Here is a 9,273-nt window from a genome sequence, read left to right on the forward strand (position 1 = left end):
AACTTTACAGTATTTCTAATATTGCCTTCAGCATTCAATCACCACAATTTTATTTTCATCTTTAAAATAATATTCTAATAAGCATCATTCAATATATATCGTGATCATTCAACATTATTCATCATTTTTTTATGGCAACTCTGTATTTATAATTTTATACACATGTGAATAAACATTCCAATCAGTAAATTGATTGATTATGTTTATTTAAAATAATTTGATTGCATCAGCAAGATTCTATTTAAAATCAACACTTATTAAAATATATTTTATATTCAAAAAATGTATCTTTATATATATTCAAACACCGAAAACTTAAATTAATGCATCTAGTTTCTTATTTCATTGCGACACTGTGGTTTATACCATTGATATCATTTATGGACGAATATTTCAATTATATAATCTATTATTAACCATAAATGTGTAAATCTAATATTCCTTCGTAAGATGATTTAACTTTTTATTTTATACTCCTTATGTATCAACAATATATATAATAATCTTAACTTTGTTCTTGTGGAAATTATTGAGAAATTAAAAATTTAATGCCACATTTAGATCGTGATTTGTTATATGAATATCCTTATTTTAACCATATTCGACATATAAAAAGATCTATAATACAAAAAATAATTTATTTATTAAATATAAAAGTTCATACAATATCAATTTATTCACACCAAAAAATGACCGCAATATGGTCCTAAAATCAAATCCTGTGATCGAATATATATTTCGACTGAATTCATTTACTTTGATCAGTTTTTTTTCACAAGGCCATTCTATCATTTTAATATAAGCTCTATACATGCACAAGCTCATGAAATCGTTCAATCTAATAGATCCATCACATTTTTATATTCTTGTTTTTTTAAACCTATACGAGATTATCCTCGAAATTACAGCTACAGAATCCATCCAACAACTATTATTAACAAATATGAAGCTCTTTAAAAAAATATGTAGTTCTAAAACCTTCGCATTATAGATTCACCACTGTTTTAAAATCTAATCATTCAAACTTCACATTCTTTAAAATCCATAATTCGATATTATTATTAGAAATTATTAGTTTCGAGACATATCCGCGGTCATAAAAGCTATCATTAACATTCTACAATTTGTGTGAAATGACACTATCTTACATACAATTTATATATATTCAGACGTCAGTTTCTTCTTTCATTATTCACAAATTAGATGGAGCCCAGATTTACAATATTTCATCCTATTCTTACTATTATATATTGTCTCCTTCTAAAAGCACTTCTGGTATTTAAATACTAAAAGATAGTAATTTCTAGCATATCATTATTCTATATATAAATTTATTCTTTTCATCGATACTTATTATTCCTCCGCTTTTAATATAAAGACCATGCCATTAATGGGTAAAATAAAATTGAATTTTCGAAATTTCATTCCACATACCAAATAGTCACAATAAAAAATTCTTTTGTAAAAAGAAAATGCTCTATTCTAATAAGTAAAAATACCAAAAATATCTTTATCGATTTATTTATAAAATTACTTGATCGAAACAAATCTTCTTTGCAGGTCAGTCACATATCCAACCAGTTTAACTTTTCAATCATTTCTATTATATTTCTTGATAAATCTTGTACAAAATTTATGGGATTAAAAAAATCATTCTAGCTTAGATATCATTTTCTTTATGATCTGAAAATTAATGCTGGATCTAGATAACATAAAAAATACAAATTTAAAGTAATTTAATTATACTGTCGCAATATTTAAGTTTTTTATGTAAATTTCTATATATAATCAATTATGTACTAATTGGAAAGTTCTTACATTATATACTATATTTTCGGATCCAATAGAAATATGAGATAGAAATATACTGGGTTATATTATATGATTGTATGTTTTGAATAAAATTCATAATCATACATTATATTGGATTGAAATAAAATATTTATATCTTCATATATTTTACGAGGGATAAGAGAAATTAATAACAGCTACTGGATTTATAGAAGCCCTTTGTGTAAAAATCAACAAACCAGGTTGCTTAAAATAAAATGTATGTGCTAATTTACAAATTTTCACTGTTTTTTGGATAAATTTGAATTGTAAAACTCTTCTGCATAATGCAGTAACACAAAAAAAACATTGTTATAAGTATTTTAAGAGTCTACGCATACGCGAAAATAACAATATAACACAGAGTCATTACTTTATTGAAAAGTTTGCTATTATAAAATTACAATGCTGTATACTTGATTTCGTTTATAGAAATATACATAAATACAGGGATTTATATAGCCTCTAGCGAAAATACAATTAACTAAAATGTCGCATTATAGAATTGATAGTCTTAAAACAAAACAGTTTCTGACTGAATACACAAATACAGCAAAAAACACAAAAAAAAAGACATTTCTTTTATCTAAAAATAGATTTCTAGAATTTTAAAAGACCAAGATTTTGGTTTATATTGCATATAAATTCTGATTAGGATTATTCTTTCTTTAATGATAGTTTCTAATCCTTATCAATTGTAATTTTTGTAAAAAGATTGTGCTTTTTTATCTCAAATCAACGATTAAATATTCCAGGTCTAGATTTTGAATTAATAATTCAATAAATAGGTATGACAAATATGTTATCTTGTTTAAGAGTTTTAATAACATGATAGCGATAATTACAAATATAAATATGTGATAACAGAATCTAAATTGTGGATGTTATTTGAAAATTTGTAAAATTAAATTATATGGTTTGTCTTCTATTTGGTTTAGGCAATTATAAACAAAAATATTCACTGTCAATAAATTGAAATCTTTGTTTTAATTTCCATCAATTTGAAAAGAAAACTTGTTTTATATCTTAATGTTCGTTACAAATATGAAGAAATTTATGTGCCTTATTCGTTAATATTGTAATTTGTGTTTTTGTTTTCGCACACTTACTTGATTTTCTTTGCGCATAGATAATTACTAACATTAACCACATAAATCTATCGTAATTCTTCTATAATACCTCTACTTCTTATGTAACTAATTGTTAATTTTTTAAACCCCAAGATATCCATAAACACCTCGAACTTATTCTTGAACATATGCCTTACTGGTATAATTTATATTGCTGTATCACCTCTCTGTTAAGTCTAAAATATGGATATTTTTTATTTGCACTTGAATACTAATGATGCTGATATGCTAAAGGATCATACTTAGACAATTTTTCGCCCACAACTTTGTTTATATCGTCATTTAGTCACAGTAAAAGTGATAGATTTCTTCTCCTTTATGAATTCGAATATATTAGGTCTGCATGTAGTGTTTATATAAATTTGGATTTTACCTTCTTCTCAGCGAATTCGCATTTATCCTTTCCTATAATATACTGTGTGTCTACGGATTATCTCAGTTTCTTATAACAGATTTTCACTCTTAATTATAGTGTAGAAATTATATTATCAAATTATTATCATCGATGTATACTATTTTGACTTATAAAGTGCTTTATTTTGCTTATCAGAAGTTAGAATTAATTTTTTCTGTATTCAACAATTTGAAAGTAACAAGAGTTTCTATTAAAGATTTTAACTCATTTATGCAACATTTAAAATCTTAAGATGTCAGATTATACGCAAAATCTTGTAATTCAGGATTTATTTTACTTATTTTATATGGTCTTTCTAAATAACTTTAAATAAACCAAAGCTTGAGTTTCCTTACACATAATCTTCACAGCTCATTTTTAAATATACCGAAACTAGTAAAAATTTTCACCTTATAATTCTCAGAGCTAAATACTCGGTTATCGATGTACTCATATCGATTCGGGTCTGTCAAACTGCTTATTACACAAGCCTAGACTATTTTTTCTAATCAATTTACACTAAAAGTGTTCTTTTCTGTTCTAGTGTCTTTATTAGTATACATTATGCTGTATAATTGTATTCCTTTACTTGATTGCTATCATGTAAATAAAACGTATCTAAACTATATTTCTCTTTGTTTTGGTCACATTTTGTATCCCTTTAAATATTAAAATTCTTTAAAATATATTTATTGCTATTTGTTATCAATAAATGCATAAAACAATGATGAAAATTCTCATATTTTTAGTAAATTGTATAAATTTTATACAATCATTTAATATTTTATTTTTTATGGTTCTTTGAACTTATGAGCTGCTGTAGAAGATAGTTTAATTATAGAAATTATAATACATAATTAAACAATTTGTCTATATCACTTCAATTTAGCTTTTTTTTTAATATTATATACTGATAATATGCAAAAAAAATTCATTCATTCATTTATTTCCAAAAAATGAAATAAGTGCAATACAATTTAAAGTGATACTGTTTGTCCCTTATGTTTCTTTTTATTTAAAAATGAAAATTAGACTTCCATTATTTATTATTTACTAATTATTAATTATATATTATAAATTATCAATTTAAAATATTATGAATTTTCGAGACGAGTTTTAAAAAAGGTTATTTATAAATATATAATCACTGCAACTGACGAATCCTGCACGAAGCTTTTTTTCTTTGTATACCACATAAAAATAGCTCTAAATAGCCTTATATAAATTGGTGAGAGATTGAGATTCTATTTACAGGAACAAATCAAATATTATGTTGACTTTAAAAAGTGGTTCTTTGTGCTTAACAGTAATATAATTTTAGATTAAATTAAGGGAGTGAGCTATGTCTTAATTTTGTACTAAATTTATATTTTTTAATATAGATTCTCCTCTATAAAAAGTTAAATTTTTTTTTGGAACTACTCTAAACTTTGTCTACTATTTACCATATAATCATATTAATTTGCAATTTCTTTATTCAATATTATAAAAAAAAATCCTTTCTCTCATATAATAAATGCATTACTATCAGCCAAATATATTTTATTATGTAAATCTTATAGAAAATATATTAAATACAAATATCGATAAAAAGATAGTATTTCTAAACAATAATTTTATATACGGCAACATGGTATTTACTGTTATTCTAATTTTGAAAAAAAATGCGCATTATATTAGGAACTGTTGAGTTCCTTTTAACAATAAATTTAATGAAATTAAAAACAAAATTATTAGAGTATATGTATTATCTGTGCACGTGAAATATAAGAAATATATTTTAACTAACTTTTAATCCGAAAAAATTGTTATTTTCTGGAATTGAAGAACATTTGATAAATAAACAATTCTTTTTACATCATTATGAATTATAGTTATAACGAAAAATGTATTTATCGTATTTGTTTATGATATATCTTCTTTCTTTTGGTTTTTATTTTTTATAACTTATCATTTTCTTGGTGTGTTGTCTAAAATTTTATCTTAATTATACAATCTTTTTTCTTTAGTTACGATAGTTTGCTTTTCATATTTTCACCGAAATATCAATTCGCCTTCTTCACGATTCTTACTATTAATTAAAAAATTATATAATATGATTGTCCATTTCCACCTCTGGTTTTAATTTTTTTCTTTATTAGAAGCAAATAAAGCCAATTGCTAAATTATAATGCTCATTGTAACAAAATAAACTAAAAAATATATTGTATTAATATAAACACGAGCAAAGAAGTTTAACGCCATAAATTCTGCTCTTCATAGTATCAATTACCTAGACAACAAAATAGACACAAACACACTTTAAAAACCTGTATATTCCAACTAAGATTAATGCGAAAATATGATCATATATGTATCAAAATACAAATCCTTAACATTTATTTGTGTCTAACTTTAAAACTATACTTACAGTGCCGTTTAACTCATAAGAAAAATTTTACAGAATAAAAATTTTATGCAAATCATCACATACAAAACTCAATTCTTTTAGAATATACAGGTTTCGACAATAACATTGAGTATTCTCAACTATCTGTTAAAAGGCAACAAATGATTTATCGCTGTTTATTAGCATTCAATTTCAATATTTTCCTATGATTTACGTAAGCATGATTTTTTTAGTACAAACTATAACTCTAACATAAATACGATAATCTATAAAACTATAGCTATTGACTGTATAATACGCTAAATAACATCACGATCTAAAAAAACGTCTTAAACCTTCATTCTCTTAGACATCATGTATTTTAGAAACCTTCGACCCATATAACCACATTATCATGACAACTCTTTTTTATGAAAATGATCCATATAACAAATATACTCAACTCAGTCAGAATCATCATTTAATGTCATCCCAATTTAATAATACGCGCATTCTGTTCTTAGATCGAATGGGTCTCTCATTTAAAATCTCGTCAATTTAGGTTCTTTATTATAATTCTCATCACATATTTATTCTTATGGGCATCATTGATCAACGAAAAATCATGCAATAAAATTCAGCGCACCATAAAACTGCCTTCTTATTCATTAATTGCGCATAATATCATGTCTCGATTTAACCATCGTAACTCTGTTTTTCTTGACAACATGATTTTTTAAAAACCATCTATCAATGCTTTTTCGTCACAACAACTACATTTTTTTGAAGTCATTCAAGCTTAACATCAATCTCCCGTATTTTATCCATAATTCAACCCACGAAAACAGACCTATCTAAATTTCTATTACAATAATTGCACAACATATATCTTCATTCTCTTTACATCATTTATTTTCAAAAACACTATTAGTATCACACACAAAAATGCTATATCTTCCTCATATTTGCTTATCTATATTTTTTTTATAATTTTCAAGCTTTAACGCACTTCGTTAATCTAAAAATAATCGATTCTGATCATTCTTAAAATCATTCATACATATTATATTCTATCTGCAGAGCATTCCTCTTAACTTCATGTGCGGACTTCTAAAACATTTTTATCCATAGATATTTCTTATAGTCATCTAAATCAGATTTTGAGATATTTTTTTCATCTGTCCTTTCAAGATTATCAATCACCACAAACATCACACATTATTACAAATTATGTATATTCACATCTAAATTATTCACAAAATCAAACATCATAACTTGACATAAATAAATATTATTCATAATACATGCATAATTCCTAAAACCTCTTCATATATCATCAAATTATTATTAAAATTTTATTTATCCTCGTGATCTAATATATACTCATTGATAAAATAATATATTATTAAAATCACTTTTCTTGTAAAATTTACTGATGCGATTCTCCTTGCTGTAAAAAAAATACTTATTCTAAAGTTTAAATACTCAGCATTCACTATCATTGATCTTTTGATGAACTGTCGCAAAAATTTATTCTATTCAAATTCATTATCTTATGTTGTATTCAACATAACTTTGTTTATTAAAATAATTCATTTAAACAAGCCGGAATTAATCATCATTATCAGAAGCTGTTTATATTCAACACAGAATTTCGCAGATATACACTCTTTTGGACTTATCTTGTTGATATCTCACGCTATCCAAATTATTCATTCAAAAAAAATCATATTATTTAAAATATATCTTAAAAACTCCAATATATAACATATAAATCTTTAAATTTTATTCATCTAACATACCTACTATCGTAAAACCGAAAATACATTTCATAACATCATCTCTGATCTTAAATCACACCCTTCTTCTATAATTCCTTCATCCGTAAAACCTCACCATTCAACATCAGCAAACCCTCTTACTTCATACGTCATCCTTTATCAACATAAATTTTTTTGGACCATACATCCATATCTATAACTTTCTTCATGATCTTATCAACTTCTTCGCAAGTACTTTTTATATTAATCACGTCATTCTCTATTTTAAAATTTTTTAACTTAGCAACACCTTAATGATATTCAGTGCTATCCACATTGACTTTTATATCAAAGAACACATTTTATTTTCATAAGAGAAGATATATGAATTCCCGATCTCATATTACCCATGAAAAAACCAAGCCTGATCACTTCTTAAACATGGAACTTGTGCTCATAAGTTCTTAATATTTCATGAAATAGTCACACTTTGAACTAAGCATTATTCAAAATTAGAATATTTTTTTAAATTATAAGGATGAAAAAATATTAAACAAAACTTCGATACTAGTTTAAAAAAATATCGAAAATTAATACAGTGTCTAAATATAAAAAAAATAAGATCCAGAAAAAAATTTATTTCATGTATAATGTGTTAGTCTATAAAATATTTTTTTTACAACTTATGAAGATGATCATGCTTCAAATAATTATTCATACGGGGTCGTAACGAAAAACAGTAAAAATAACACTAATTGTCATCATACTCGCCATATATTGAAAATTTTATGCACACATCATATATAAAAGTATGAATTTTATTCTTTATATTTTATAAAGGGTCACTTCAAAATATATTCAGTATGAACATTTATAGCAGTTTAAATGTAAAAGAAGAAAGCTTAACATAGATAATTAGAACATAGATTAATTGATAAGAAAAAGCTCTTAAAAGCTCAATAATATTAGAAAAGCCATAAAATTATGGTTTAAATATACATATGATAAATTCGGGTATTTTAAAATATCTAGAATCAAATAAAATAACATTAATCTATCAATATATGTAGAAGCTTATAAAAATGTTTATTATTATTTCTAATTTACTAAAAATGCGAAACACAGAAAATTAACATATGACAAAACTATACGGCATTTAAACACCATTATCTATATTTTTATGGGACTTCATGATTGTTTTGTCTAAAATTAATAGAAAAATTAAAGTATTTGAAATGTTTATCACGAGGAAAGGAAGATACTTAATGCATAAATTGTGAATTGAAAATTTAAAATTAAATTTTGTGGGATTAAATATACATTATAAACACAGATTCAAATTATTAAAAGAATTTATCTAAGAAAGTAATATAAACTTTTAAAACTAATATACAAATCTATTAATACATAGATTTTTTCTTAGTAAGTATACACTCTTAATATTTTTGGCATAATTATTCAGCATAATTGATGGTTGGAAAAGAATTATTTATCCATTTTTGACGCATTAAATCAGAAATCGCAATTCATGTGGATAATATTATGAATTTTTAAGTGAAAAAACGTTTATTACAGCGCGAAAATATAGTTTGTACCAATAAGCATGATATATGTACAAAAATATAAATTTAAACATAAAAAAACTGCTAGTAACTATGAAAGAAATTAATAAATTATTTTTTTCCATGAATTAGAATGGCTAATAATTTATCGCTGCCGTAATATTGTTTCAAAGTATATTTTTATTACAAAATATGATCAACACTTTTATTAGAATCTCTTAGCCTTAAC

Source organism: Rhyacophila brunnea, unplaced genomic scaffold, assembly GCF_057557595.1.
Source record: "Rhyacophila brunnea isolate RB1 unplaced genomic scaffold, BYU_Rbru_1.0 scaffold_32, whole genome shotgun sequence".
Classification (NCBI taxonomy): Eukaryota; Metazoa; Arthropoda; class Insecta; order Trichoptera; family Rhyacophilidae; genus Rhyacophila; species Rhyacophila brunnea.